This window comes from Triticum dicoccoides, chromosome 7A (assembly GCF_002162155.2).
Source record: "Triticum dicoccoides isolate Atlit2015 ecotype Zavitan chromosome 7A, WEW_v2.0, whole genome shotgun sequence".
NCBI classification, from domain to species: Eukaryota; Viridiplantae; Streptophyta; class Magnoliopsida; order Poales; family Poaceae; genus Triticum; species Triticum dicoccoides.
This window is the reverse complement of record NC_041392.1, coordinates 210,059,975-210,074,957: the sequence shown is the minus strand read 5'-3', so window position 1 is coordinate 210,074,957 and position 14,983 is coordinate 210,059,975. Positions and strand designations below refer to the sequence as shown.

The 14,983-nt window shown below is 45.5% G+C and overlaps 1 pseudogene; it reads left to right on the top strand.

Moving 5' to 3' along the window:
* Window positions 1-13,926, top strand: part of LOC119333391 — an 82,446-nt pseudogene extending 68,520 nt beyond the window's left edge.
* Window positions 13,927-14,983: the final 1,057 nt, after the last annotated feature.

The window sequence follows — 14,983 nt, the reverse complement described above, 5'->3', positions numbered from 1 at the left end:
TATATAGTTCATCAGACGAGAGAAGGTGGTTGGAGCATTCATTAAGCTGAATGACATGACGGTGTACTCGTATGATCCATATCGAGTCACGAAGGTGGTCTTTGGGATATCCTCTTCATGAACACGGATCTGGTGGTAACCCAACCTCAAGTCGAGTTTGGAGAACACTGATGAACCAGGCAGTTGATCATAAAGATCATTGATCCGAGGAAGGGGATATTTGTTCTGAATGGTGGCTTGGTTAATAGGACGGTAGTCTTGGACTAATCGGTTCATCCCATACTTCTTCTTAACAAAGAGAGAAGGTGCTCCCCAAGGAGAGTAACTACGGCGAGCGAAGAGATTTGTCAGTTTCCTCCTTAAGCTCAATGAGTTCATGCGGTGGCATCTTGTAGGGTCGTTTGGCTATAGGGGTGGTGCCTGGTTTCAAGTCGATGATGAATTCGACAACTCTAGCAGGGGGAATTCGTGGAAGTTCTTCCAGAAAGACGTCTTGGAATTCGTGAATGACGGGAATGTTTTCAATGCCCTTGAGTGGTGCAGCGTTCAATGCATTCAAGGCATAAAGCCGTGCGTCGGCATTTCGAACCAGATGAGCCTGGTAAGTAACTATTTTATCAGAAGGGTGTAGCAGATGGACGGTTTTAGTGGTGCAAACTATAGAAGCAGTATGCGCTTTCAACCAATCCATCCCTAGAATGAGGTCAATGCTACAAGACTTCAGTACGATGGGAGAGACAAGGAATTCTAGTCCTTCGATTTCAACGGGGACGTTGTTGCAAATCATGGAGGTCAAACATTGGCCCGCGGGGGTGTGTACTAATAGCGAAGTGTTCATGTCTTCGCTTTTAATGCCATGCATGAATGCAAAATCCTCTGACATGAATGAATGTGATGCACCTATATCCAATAAAACAAATGCTGGTAATGAATTTATGAGGAGTGTACCCATCACAGTAGCAGGCTGGTCTTGAGCTTCATTGAGATCAACGTGGTTGGCATGAACATGACCATAAGGCTTGGCATTGTTGTTGCGGGCCTGGTTGTTTCCACGGCCAGCTGCGGGAAGGGCTAGTTGATTCTGGTTCTGATTCTGATTCTGATAGCAGTTCCTGGCAAGGTGACCTAGTTGACCACACTTATAGCACAGACCATTACTGGGAGTGGGAACAGGAGCTCGGGGTGGTGGAGCTGGAAGTCTTGGCTGCCTAGATGGTGGGGGGAGGCAGACGCGGTGCAACATAGGACTGCCTTGGAGCAGGTGCAGTTGGCTGGTACATGTTGTTGGGAATCCATATTCTACACTTCTGCGAGGGCGGGCCCGAAGATGAGTCTGTGTCACGGTTGCGCCTGTGAGAGCTCTGGTGTTCCTGCAGACCAGTTTCGACATTGATGGCCTTGTTCACCAAGGTGGCGAAATCAGTAAAGTCATGCACTAGAAGTGCGAGCTTGATGTCAGCTTGAAGGCCATCATGGAACTTCTCCTGTCTGCGTGCATCAGTTGCAATGTCCTCTTCAGCATAGCGGGGTAAGTCCAGAAACACCCGCTGATAAGTTTCCACAGTTTTGTTGCCCTGGGTGAGATTGCGGAACTCACGCTTCTTCCGGTCCATGACTCCCTGAGGAATGAAGCGGGCACGGAAAGCAGCTTGGAAAGTCTGGCCAGGTGATGATTGATCCAACCGGCAGAGTACGCCTGTGGCTGTCCCACCATTGAGCAGCGGGTCCCATCAATAAGAAGGAAGCACAGGTGACATAGCTGGCAGGGGCTACATCAGCAGACTCCATCTCATAGGTGATGACACAGAGCTAGTCATCAGCATGTAGAGGCTAAGTTGAGTTGTGGTACACAATTGGGTTGAGGCACATGAAATCCTGCAGAGTCACTTAGGCTGGCTGCTGGTTCATATTGGGGCGAGGAAACTGAGCCATCATATTCTCCATGAACTGCCGATTCAGCTCGAACTATTGGATCATACCAGCCATGTACTCGGGCGGTGGTGGGGCGTTGCCACCACGACCACGACCACCTGGTCTAACCATCCTGCTAAAATATAACAGGGGTAGTTCAGCATTGAGAAATTTGCAAAGACAAGCATCATTCACGATGAAGCATGCACAAGGAAAGAAGAACGATAGTTACTACATAGTAGTCGACATATCTGACAAAAGGGATCATGCATAGAGTTCGGTACGCAGAGTTCAGTACATAGACTAAGAACATCATAGGCAGCACGCAGGCTCACGGTGAATGCATCTAATACTAATAAGCAAGCCTACATCAGTCCCAAGAGGAACTGTGGAGGTAGGTGTAGCTTGACAGCTGGTAGTTACGCGACGGGAAGTCCTCCACGTCAGTAGCCTGGGGTCTGCGGATACTCTGGTGCAGAACCCGACACTCAGGTGGCAGAAGAGGACCAAGTGCGGGAGAGTAGCCTCCCACATCTGGCCAGCCGACACCCTGGGGCATCATGGTCCTGGCTGGGTAGATCATAGAACGCGGCAGATCACCAGATCGGACAAGGGGGTGCAACAATGTTACAACACGGTAAAGGTGCTGACGGGTGGTGTACAACTCGTAGTGAAGAGCTCGGTTAGCTCTATCTAGCCCATCAGCATGCAGAACCAGGTTCGAATGGTAGAAGGGCTCTCGGGTGACAGTGGAGTAGGCAACAGTGTGGTGTCCCTCCACACCAACACCGGACGCGATAGCAATGTGCCTAAAAGGGGAGGTGTCCAATTCCTGATACTCTCCACGAAGACGTGTGAGAGCAGCATAGGCAGCATCGTGTACTGCCATAGCGATAGTCACTCCAACACCATGAGCAATGTGCAACACAATAGTGGAGTCATACTCCCGAGAGTAGAGGTGGACGATGGCACGGTACTGCTCCTGGTTAAAGTCCTGGTATTGCTTGTACACGGTGTACTCAGGGTGCCAGCCATAACCAAGATAGGTCATCATCTCAGCTAACACAGCAGGTGATCCTGAGACACCAATGGCCATCGTGTGGCGCACGAGCTGCCTCGTGGGTTCCATCTGAAAACAAAGATGTTTCAAAGGAGTCAAATGACAGTGTGGATATTATTCAATATACTACTCTAAGGGATAACTAGGGCTTATCCAACTTTGGGGTGAACGTGGTCACGGGATCCTAATGTTAGAGTTAGTAAATTTGTTTAACCCGAGTAGAAAAGAGTTCAGACTTCCAGAGTAAAATTGAGGAGTAAAAGATCCTAATACCACCCAAATCGCTACGTGGGCCCGTAAGACACACAACCATGTTAGTAAAAGTTTTGTAATGTCTAGACTTGACTTCGGCCAAGGAGTGTGGAAGGGGATTCCCACAGGCAGTCGGCTCTGATACTAACTTGTGACGCCCCCGATTCAATCGTACACTAAACATACACGCAAACGTGTATGATCAAGATCAGGGACTCACGGGAAGATATCACAACACAACTCTACAAATAAAATAAGTCATACGCATCATATTACAAGCCAGGGGCCTCGAGGGATCGAATACAAGAGCTCGATCATAGACGAGTCAGCGGAAGCAACAATATCTGAGTACATACATAGGTAAACAAGTTGCCATAAGATGGCTAGCACAAACTGGGATACATATCGAAAGAGGCGCATGCCTCCTGCCTGGGATCCTCCTAAACTACTCATGGTCGTTGTCAGCGGCCTACATGTAGTAGTAGGCACCTCCATAGTAGTAGGAGTCGTCGTCGATGGTGGCGTGTGGCTCCTAGACTCCAACGTCTGGTTACAACAACTGGGTATAGAAAGGGGAAAAGGGGGGAGAAAAGCAACCGTGAGTACTCATCCAAAGTACTCGCAAGCAAGGAGCTACACTACATATGTATGCATTGGTATCAAATGGAAAAGGGTAACATATGTGGACTGAACTGCAGAATGCCAGAATAAGAGGGGGATAGCTAGTCCTATCGAAGACTACACTTCTGGCAGCCTCCATCTTAAAGCATATAGAAGAGAGTAGATGGTAAGTTCACCAAGTAGCATTGTATAGCATAATCCTACCCGGTGATCCTCCCCTCATTACCCTATCAGAGAGCGATCACCGGGTTGTATCTAGCACTTGGAAGGGTGAATTTTATTAAGTATCCGGTTCTAGTTGTCATAAGGTCAAGGTACAACTCCGGGTCGTCCTTTTACCGAGGGACACGTCTATTCGAATAGATAAACTTCCCTGCAGGGGTGCACCACATTTCCCAACACGCTCGATCCCCTTTGGCTGGACACACTTTCCTGGGTTGTGCCCGGCCTCGGAAGATCAACACGTCGCAGCCCCACCTAGGTACAACAGAGAGGTCAGCACGCCGGTCTAAATCCTATGACGCAGGGGTCTGGGCCCATCACCCATTGCACACCTGCATGTTGCGAGGGTGGCCGGTGAGCAGACCTAGCAACCTCCATTTCCAAGGAAGTTGCATTACACGGTCCAACCCGACGCGCGTTGCTCAGTAGCTGACATCGCGAAGGCTTCGGCTGATACCATGACGTTGAGTGATCAGAACTGTTCCCACGTAGTTGGTTAGTGCGTATAGGCCAGTGGCCAGACTCAGATCAAATACCAAGATCTCGTTAAGCGTGTTATTTAGAAGTAACCACAGACGCCGACCAGGGCCAGGCCCACCTCTCTCCTAGGTGGTCTCGACCTGCCCTGTCGCTCCGCCACAAAGATCCACCCAGAGGGCCATTGGGACAAAGGTCCTTTCAGCCTCAATTCGTGAATCACTCGCGGGTACTCTACGAGCCGACCCGTCTTTAGTCATCACATGTATCATGTATAAAATATATAATATATACCCGTGATCACCTCCCTAGTGATCACAGCCTGATAGTATATCATGGCAGACGGATAAGAATGGAGGGTCACTGATGATAAACTAGCATCCTATACTAGGCATTTAGGATTGCAGGTAAGGTATCAACGACTGTAGAAACAATGACAAGCTATGCAATAGAATAGGATTAACCAAAAGCAGTAACATGCTACACTACTCTAATGCAAACAGTAGAGAGAAGAATATGCGATATCTGGTGATCAAGGGGGGCTTGCCTGGTTGCTCTGGCAAGTAGGGGTCGTCAACAACGTAGTCGACCGGGGCTCCAGCAGCGGCGTCAGTCTCGTAGTCTACCGGAGAGAAGAGGGGGGAGAAACAATGAATACAATGCATATCGATGCATGACATAACAAGTAACGGTGCTAGATGTGCTCTAACGCAGTAGGAGGTGATATCGGCGAAGGAGGGAAACATCCGGGAAAGTATCCCCGGTATTTTGCATTTTCGGATAAATGAATCGAAGGGGGGAAGTTGCGTGTTTGCTATGCTAGGCATGTGTGGAGGACGGATAGGCTGCGTATCCGGATTCATCTCATCGTTTTGAGCAACTTTCATGTACAAAGTTTTTCTATCCGAGCTACGATTTATTTTATATTAATTTTCAAAGATTTAAATCATTTTTAGGATTTATTTAATTATTTTAAATTCACATTATTCAGAATAGTGTTTGCTGACATCATCATGACTTGATTGATCAAACTGATGTATGGGTCCCGCATGTCATACACTGCTAACTAATTAACCAATTTAATTAGTTTAATTAACAGATTAGTTAGGTTAGTTAATTGATTAGGTTAATTAAACATGATTAGTTAAGTTAATTAATTAATCAATTTATTTTATTTATACTTTTTAACTAATTCTTTTTTAAATGTCCTGGGCAGTGGCCCTGTTCGGCAGTGGCCTAGAGGGGGCCTAGCGGGCGCTGGGGACGGGCATGTGGGCGTAGCCACAGCCCGCCCGTTAGCAATGCGAGGCCGGGGCCATCGGCGGCGGGGGCAGGAGGGGGACTCGGCGAACGGCAGCGAGCAAGGAGGGGTCGGCAAGGCCCGGCGGGGCAGTGGGAGAAGTAGGGCGCCGGGGCGGTGCGCCGGTGGTCATGGCCGCGGTCGTAGCCAACAGCGGGCGTCGCCGGGGTGTGCAGTGAGAAGGCCAAGAGCGGGGTCAGCGGCGAGCGGGCACGATGGAGCGAGCGGGCGCGGTTAGCGCAAGAAAGGCGCGCGGCGGTTGCAGCAGCTGGCAGCAGCAGCAGGGGCGGCGCGGTCGGGCCGGCGAGCGAGCCAGGGGCTCCGGCGACAGGGCCATCCCAAGCGCGCGCGTGAGGGCGAGGTAGGGCGCGAGCCAGTGGTGGACGGTATAGCAGGGAGGGAGAAGGGGCCGGGGTGTGGTGAGCGGCTACGGCGGACTAGCAGTAGGGGGCAAGGCCACAGGCGGCTGCGGGTGTGCACGCACAAGCACGTGCAGGGGGCGCGGCTTGGCGCGTCTATGGGACGGTGTGCGCGTGCGTGCTGTGGACGGCGCCGGCGATAGAGGGGAAGGAAGGGATCTAACGGCGGGTCGCAGGGAACGGGGCAGTGGGGCGTGGGGAGGACGACGGGGACGACGCCGTCGAAGACGGGGAGGCAGTCCGACGAGGTGGTTCTCCAGGGGGTGGCGATGCGACGTCGACGAGGTGGCTGCGACGGCGCGGCGACGGGGTCGGGGTCGCCCGATCCCGATCCAGTCGGGGGAGAGAGGGAGGAGTGAGTGGGGTTCGTGGGGCAGTTGGGCTAGGGTTTCGGGGTCTAGGGGATAAGGAGAGGAGTGGGGGTGAGCTGCTTGGGCCGGCCTAGTGGCCAGCTGGGCTGGTTGGCATAGTGGGGGGCTTTTCTTTGTTTTTCTTTTCTTTTGTTTTATTTTCACTTTTTATTTTTATTTATTTTCTTTTCTATTTTATTTCACTTTAAAATATTTAGGAATTTTCTATAAAAAATTTCTCCACAGTAATTATCAGTGCAATATTTGGCACCAACCGAACATTTTTGTTTCAATGTTTGAAAACTTTTGTTGTTTGCCATATTTTGAATTGATTTTTGAATTGGTTTTTGAACTAACGATAGATTAGCAACAGTAGTGGAGGTGACGTGACATCATTAACATAGGTTCACTGTAGCTTAATTATCCTGGCGTTACACAAGCACATAACCACTTGAAAGTCTTCTATTTTCTGTCCATTTACAGTAATCAAATTGCAAGTAGCAACACATTAACATTAATGACTTCGCGCCAAATCTTGTGAGAGTTTATATTTGGGATGTTGTTGTATAGCTGAAAGGGGCTTGGAACCTTTGCCATGTTTGGAGTGTGGATTAATGCATGTTCAAGGCCCCCATTGTGTCTGTGCGCGCATTTGTTTAACTATCAATTATGGACAAGCAAGCAAAGGCTTTAATTTTTGGCAACATATTCCACTTCATAGATTTTTCCTTTTTGGGAATGGTTGGCAAATAGTAAAGGCCACACATTTTTTTAGTAGCGCTGAAGAAGCAAAATTTTCTCTTATAGACGTATGTTCGACCTTCCTGATCTTTCTCCCATACTTGGATAGGTACATAATAGGAGCTAACTATATTTGATCTACGTAGAAGTGGGATCCATTAGGAAATGTTTGCTGCAAGAAATTTTGACGTCTGAACAATATTTTGTCCATACATCAATAAGAGATTGGAGTCTGGAAGTCACTAAGTTTAAGTAATTCTTCTCATGTGGCACATTCACATTTTTACTGGACTATTCTGTATTGTACTACATCGCAGTTCGTTCATTTGGAAGTGAAGGTCGTAAGAAGGATGGTCAACAGATTCCTGCTAGTGATAAGATATATGAATACATACTCTTTCGAGGAAGTGATATAAAGGTAATGATGATTGATGGAAATCAGATACATTACTACAATTTCTTGCCATGTTTTTGCTGTTAGAATTGAAGTAGTAATCAGAATATGTTCAATACTTGTATAGTTTGTAGCTATATCCGTACGTTGTTATTACATTGCACATCTATTTTTTTTCTGGTTTGACATGGTAGAATTTGGAAATTTCACCACATGCTTTCCTCACACCACGTTCAAAAAGGTTTATGGGAAATGTTGGAAAGCAACTTAATTATTTTGCAATCCCAAGTTTGGCACAACCAAAATGGGAAGTTGATTAGTTAGAGGTTTATAAACCTTAGCTATGTGGTACTTCCTCTGTCTGTAATTAGTTGACGCTCAAACAGATGTATCTAGCACTACAATACGTGTAGCTACATCTGTTTGAGCTCCTATTATGTACCTATCCTCTGTCTAGAATTAGTTGATGCTCCAACGGATGTATCTAGCACTCAAATACGTCTACATACATCTGTCTGAGCGTCAACTAGTTCCAGGCGGAGGGAGTATTTTATTAAATTTGAGCATTGATGGAAAATTGTGGGATGATAGACGCTCATTAGCAAGCTTGCCAAGATTGGGATCCTAGCAGGTTCATTTTCATGCTAGCTGATTTGGGTTCGCAGGATCATTGTTAGGGTACCTTGAAAACTGTCATTCTAGAGATTATGACATTTAGATCGTTATTCTATATGTTTTTACTTTATTTACATCCTACACGGGACTAGTTTCAGAATGCTTGAAACAAGATCATAGGTTCGTAAAGAGTTCTCGAGTCAAGATCTGAACAATCCTGTCCATAAGCGTTTTGAACACATATATGATACTGGATCGGATTTGGAGAAGGACAAAGACATGATAAATGTCCTTGGTTTCTATACTACTTTCATCACTACTGTACCGAGTATAGTCTGTTAGTCCTGTCTTAAATATCTTCATAGTTGTTGTCTTACCTTTAGTTGTTTTACTTCAGGATTTAAAAGTCAAATCCTCTCCACCAGCTCAACCTGCTTCTTTACACAATGATCCAGCTATTATTCAGGTAAATGTTGCTCCCTGGTTGTTTAAAAAGTAGACACCTTTTATTGTTTTTTCTGTTTGAAGTCTTGTTTTAGATTACTTAGATATCCAAGGCTCTGTTTTGTGCTCACCGTTATTTTCTGTTTGTGTAGTCACATTATGCTCGTCCTTCCTCATTGTCAACAAACTTGCCTCCTGCTGCAAGCACAACAATAGCTGAACCTACCTCACAAAATGTTCAGTCAATGGTTCAGCTGCCACCACCATCTCAAGGGAATTTGCATCCTACCCCACAAAATGTCCAGTCAGGAATTCAGATGCCACCTCCATTTCAAGGGAATTTGCCTCCTACCTCACAAAATGTGCAGCCAGGCATTCAGATGCCACCACCATTTCAAGGGAATTTTGTTGGGGAACATAGTATTTGAAAATTTTCCTACGATAACGCAAGATCTATCTAGGAGAAACATAGCAACGAGCGGGGAGAGTGTGTCCACGTACCCTCGTAGACCGAAAGCGGGAGCGTTTAGTAACGCGGTTGATGTAGTCGAACGTCTTCACGATCGAACCGATCAAGTACCAAACGCACGACACCTCCGTGATCTGCACACATTCAGCTCGATGATGTCCCTCAAACTCTAGATCCAGCTGAGGCTGAGGGAGAGTTTCATCAGCACGATGGCGTGGTGATGGTGATGATGAAGTTACCGACGCAGGGCTTCGCTTAAGCACTACGACAAATATGACCGAGGTGGAAATCTGTGGAAGGGGGGCACCGCACACGGCTAAGAAATCAACTTGTGTGTCTATGGGTGCCCCTTCCCCCGTATATAAAGGAGGGGAGGAGGGGGGCGGCCAACCTCAAGGGGAGCACCCCAAGGGGGGAATCCTACTCCTACTAGGAATAGGTTCCCCCCCCTTTCCTAGTCCAACAAGGAGGGGAAGGAAGGAGGAAGGGGAGATAAGGAAGGAGGGGGACGCCGCCCCCACCCCTTGTCCAATTCGAACTATGGCGCGCACCACCTCCTGGCCGTCCCTCTCTCCTCTAAGGCCCATGATGGCCCATTAACTTCCCGAGGGGTTCCGGTAACCCTCTAGCACTCCGGTTTTATCCGAAACTCTCCGAAACACTTCTGGTGTCCGAACAACATGGTCCAATATATCAATCTTTATGTCTTGACCATTTAGAGACTCCTCGTCATGTCCGTGATCTCATCCGGGACTCCAAAAAACCTTCGGTACATCAAATCACATAAACTCATAATACCAATCGTCATCGAACGTTAAGCGTGCGGACCCTACGGGTTCGAGAACTATGTAGACATGCCCGCGACACTTCTCTGATCAATAACCAACAACGGAACCTGGATGCTCATATTGGTTCCTACATATTCTACGAAGATCTTTATCGGTCAAACCGTACAACAACATACGTTGTTCCCTTTGTCATCGGTATGTTACTTGCCCGAGATTCGATCGTCGGTATCATCATACCTAGTTCAATCTCATTACTAGCAAGTCTCTTTACTCGTTCCGCAGTGCATCATCCCGCAACTAACTCATTGGTCACATTGCTTGCAAGGCTTATAGCGATGTGCATTACCGAGAGGGTCCGGTACCTCTCCGACAATCGGAGTGACAAATCCTAATCTCGATCTATGGCAACTCAACAAACACCATCGGAAACACTTATAGAACATCTTTATAATCACCCAGTTATGTTGTGACGTTTGATGGCACACTAAGTGTTCCTCCGGTATTCGGGAGTTGCATAATCTCATAGTCATAGGAACATGTATAAGTCATGAAGAAATCAATAGCAATAAACTAAACGATCATATTGCTAAGCTAACGGATGGGTCTTGTCCATCACATCATTCTCTAATGATGTGATCCCGTTCATCAAATGACAACACATGTCTATGGCTAGGAAACTTAACCATCTTTGATTAACGAGCTAGTCTAGTAGAGGCATACTAGGGACACTCTGTTTGTCTATGTATTCACACATGTACTAAGTTCTCGGTTAATACAATTCTAGCATGAATAATAAACATTTATCATGATATAAGGAAATGTAAATAACAACTTTATTATTGCCTCTAGGGCATATTTCCTTCAAATTTGCCTCCTACCTCGCAAAATGTGCAAGCAGGACTTCGCATACCACCCCCATATCAAGGGAATTCGCCCCTACCTCCCAAAATGTTCAATCAGGGATTCAAATGCCATCTCCATTTCAAGGCAGTTTGCCTCCTACCTCACAAAATGTTCAGTCCGGAATTCAGATGCCACCACCATTTCAAGGCAATCCATTTCAACCTCTACATAGCTTACCTACATGGAACTCTTCATCTATGCCATCATCTGTCAATGGAAGTGGCCTTGCAATGCCATCAATGTACTCGCCAGGATACTACACTGCACCAACTGGGTTTGCTCATTTGCAGCAACCACCCTTTCTTCGCCCCCCACACGGTTTGACAGTTCCACAGGCCCTTCAGCAGTTTGTACAATATCCTGGACTCAACGCATCTTTGCCAGCTGGCTTTCCAAGCATGCCCTACTTTCCTTATTTACTGCAACCTAGTAACAGTTAAAGCCAAACTTTAGGTGCATCTGCATCTACATTGTTGTTAGTTCCTGCCTCATCAAGTGCTTCATCAAGTGCATCTACAACTGAAACCCAAGTGAGCCAGCTGCCAAATAAGTTGTCATCTGTTTTTGCTTCTGCATTCTCTGTGGGTTTAACGCCCCCACCTGTCAACCCTTCCACTTCCACAATTGAAACCAGCACCCCCCTATCCCAAGGCATGCCTTCTGTAGTGAAGAATAAGCCAGTTGTTCTACCTGACAGTAGTGTGGCTTGTCTTAGCGCTAACAAGCCTGAAAATATACCTGTTTCTATGTCAACTTATCAAACTTCTCAACCACCAACTGCTGACATTGCATCTAGTGCAATCACTGTTGTGGAGTCAATTGCATTGGTCACTCCTGGACAACTTTTGCCAACTAATTCCGTGACTTCATCACAGACCATGCAAACTACTGATGTGGCTACATCTTATAAGTCTCCATCTGTGGTTTCATCCTCTCAGGCAGCCTCTACGGCTCCATCCGCTCCATCTTATAAGTCTCCTTATGTGGTTTCATCCTCTCAGACTGCCTCTACAACTACATCCGCACATGCCAATTCTTTTGCAGGTTCACACTCGCAGGTTGCTTCTTGTTATATCATCACGATAGCTAGAGCCAAATAATGAAAAGAAAGACGCTAAGCAGACTGAACTGAAGGCTAAACATGTGGGGTCTCCATCTGAAAATAAGGAGCCTCTGTTGCCACCACCAAAGCCCATTCGTCAGAAGGTAATATTGAATGTTTGATTACTAATAGTTGAACTGAAGGCTACTACTTATTTCACTAAGCAAGTAATCTGTTTCTTCTACATTGTGATTAGTCCCTTTGTATTTAATACTTTTATTTCAGCCTGTTGAAGCTTCCTCATATGCTCAGTACAATAATAGAGGCCGAGGCCATGGAAGAGGTCGGGGAAGAGCAAATCGGGTATGCGTTTTTAGTAATACAAGATTTGCTATCTTGAAGCTTTTCAAATCTGGAATCATTAATTCTTTTGAAGTTATTGCTTTATATATAGTACTAACCGGGTTTGTAACATTTTTTCTAGAACAACATTTGGAACATTTAACTATCAGTCTTTCTTTTTCTTGAACTTTGTAAACATCAAGGGTGACCTGATGGTATTCAATATTTCAGAGATAGTATTTGTGAAATAGTACATCTTCTATTACAACTCCCTCTGTCTGGAATTAACTGTCGCCGAAATGAGTTTATCTAGTATCTACACAGCGAAACGCGTCTAGATACACTCATTTCTGCGACAGTTAATTTTGGACAAAGGTTGCACATTATTGATATTAAATGCTTATACATTTTTTAATTTCACCAGCATGCTCGTGAAAGCACCAATAGACAACAACCTCACTGTTCATTACTTGGTGGATTGTTGCAACAAGCAAATACATATTTCTATTTGCTAGAACTATGGCAATTTTGACATGGAATGCCTACTAAATAATGTAGCACAACAGAGTAGATACTAGAGAGATGGATCTACTCTCTTCTCTCTAGTATTCGAGTAGTGCCAAAGCTATGTAATGGGGATGAATTTGGTTGCTCGAAGCATATTTTTTCCAGTGTTTTGCAGAACAATGCAACTAGCTGGGTGTCATTGTCGTAACGTATTTTAGATTCTTTAAAAGAGTGAATACAAATTAGGTTTTACTAGTCCATAATATTATCCAAGAGGGGGTATGTCTTGTGATCAGCTAACTTAACTGTCAATTGCACATGCATCTAATAGCTTGAATTAAATCATTTATATATATTATTATGATCGATGTATTCTTCTTTAAAATAGTGGAATGTAGTCTTACTAATTTCCCATCCACAGCAATCATGTCTGATACAGTCTTACTAATTTCCCTCTCTAGCAAGCACGTCCCGTAGCCAAGTTTGCAGAGGACTTTGATTTCATGGCTATGAATGAGAAATTCAACAAAGATGAAGTATGGGACGACCATCTATGTAAAAGCAATGGATAGTTTGCTGACAATCCAAATGAATATGATGACAACATTGTAGAAGACGATGTGGTGTCTCCTGGAAAACCAGAGGTTAAGGTATGTATTTTTCATGGGTTGCTATTTATGAATCATCAATGTCTTGTCGATGCTGATTAGCCTCTTTTGTGAAGCCTGTGTATGTCAAAGATGAATTTTTTGATTCACTCTCAAACAACACTATTGATAATGGAGCTATAAATGGAAGAATCAAATTCTATGAGCAGAGAAAAATAGACAGAGAGGTATTGTCATTGAATCTATAATCTTACCACGTTGCTTGACATTCAACACTAATGATAAGAAACTGTTTGTAGACATTTGGTGACTCTGCAAGGCATCGACCTATGGGCATGCGGGGTGGAGGAAGGGGAGGCCCCCGTGGTGGAGGTCCTCGTGGTCATGGTGGCTACTATGGAAGAGGGTATGGATATACAGGGAGGGGGAGCGACTACTCTTACCAAAACCATCATACTTGATACAAGAAAAGGCAGATTTGCTTACAACACATGTAATACAAGTGGGGAGGCTATATCACTACTGTAAACTGTATTTTGGCTATTGGAGGCAGAAAACATGGTGGTCATTATCTTCCAGCCTGGCTGACAAAGCACTCAATTATCTAGCAGCTGATTTGGTAAATTAAGAATCATTGGGCTGACCACAGATTGGGTCCCCGTGGTTATAGAAATCTATCCACTTTCCTGATGGTCTTGATGCCCATTTTTTGCCGTATGGAGGTATGAACCAGACTTCTCCAGTGGGTGATTAAGCATTCCTATTGTGGCGATGGGACTGGTTATACCAGCAGAATTGCTATGGATTTTACAAGTGCCTTGTACAATTGTCAAACTTAGAAACTGAGTGCTCCGATTTTATCGCATGCTACTTAACTTGCCCCCATCTTGTGGCTTTTGGTGCTAATTGAAGAATTTGCATGATCACCTTCTGGATATGAACAAGTTTATTATACAATCTGGAATTGTAAGTTTTGAGGTTACACCGTGATAGTTCACTGAAAACCCAGATTTGCTTCTGTGTTATTTTTATTTTACTGCTTTTATATTGTAAGCAATACAATTTTGCCCTTTGGACGATGTCTGTTTTTTGGGTGAAATAAAAAGCATGCTGTTGATTAAAAGAAGTTAATAGAAACCTCAGGAGGGGGGAAAATGCCCTAGATTATATGTGCCGCTCACAAACAAGCAGGGAAAGGGCACATGGATGGCCACACATCTAGCAAACACTAGGAGTTGTGGCCACTGATCGCCATTGAGGAGGATATGTGGCGAAACATTGGTGGCAGGTTCATGGCCGATGACCTGGGAGAGGACCAAGACAACTTCGTATAGCAACATCTGAACATAGAGGATCAAGAGCGTGCCAAAGGACCCGAAGCCCCATCAATGAGTGGTGGCCTCATTGTGGAAAATGAAGGAGTGCCAAAGACCAGAACGCTAAGAAATTGCATCCAAAGATCACAATGTGGGCCTCCAGTGAAGGAGGTTGAGATGGATGGCTCCCTCAAAGCACACT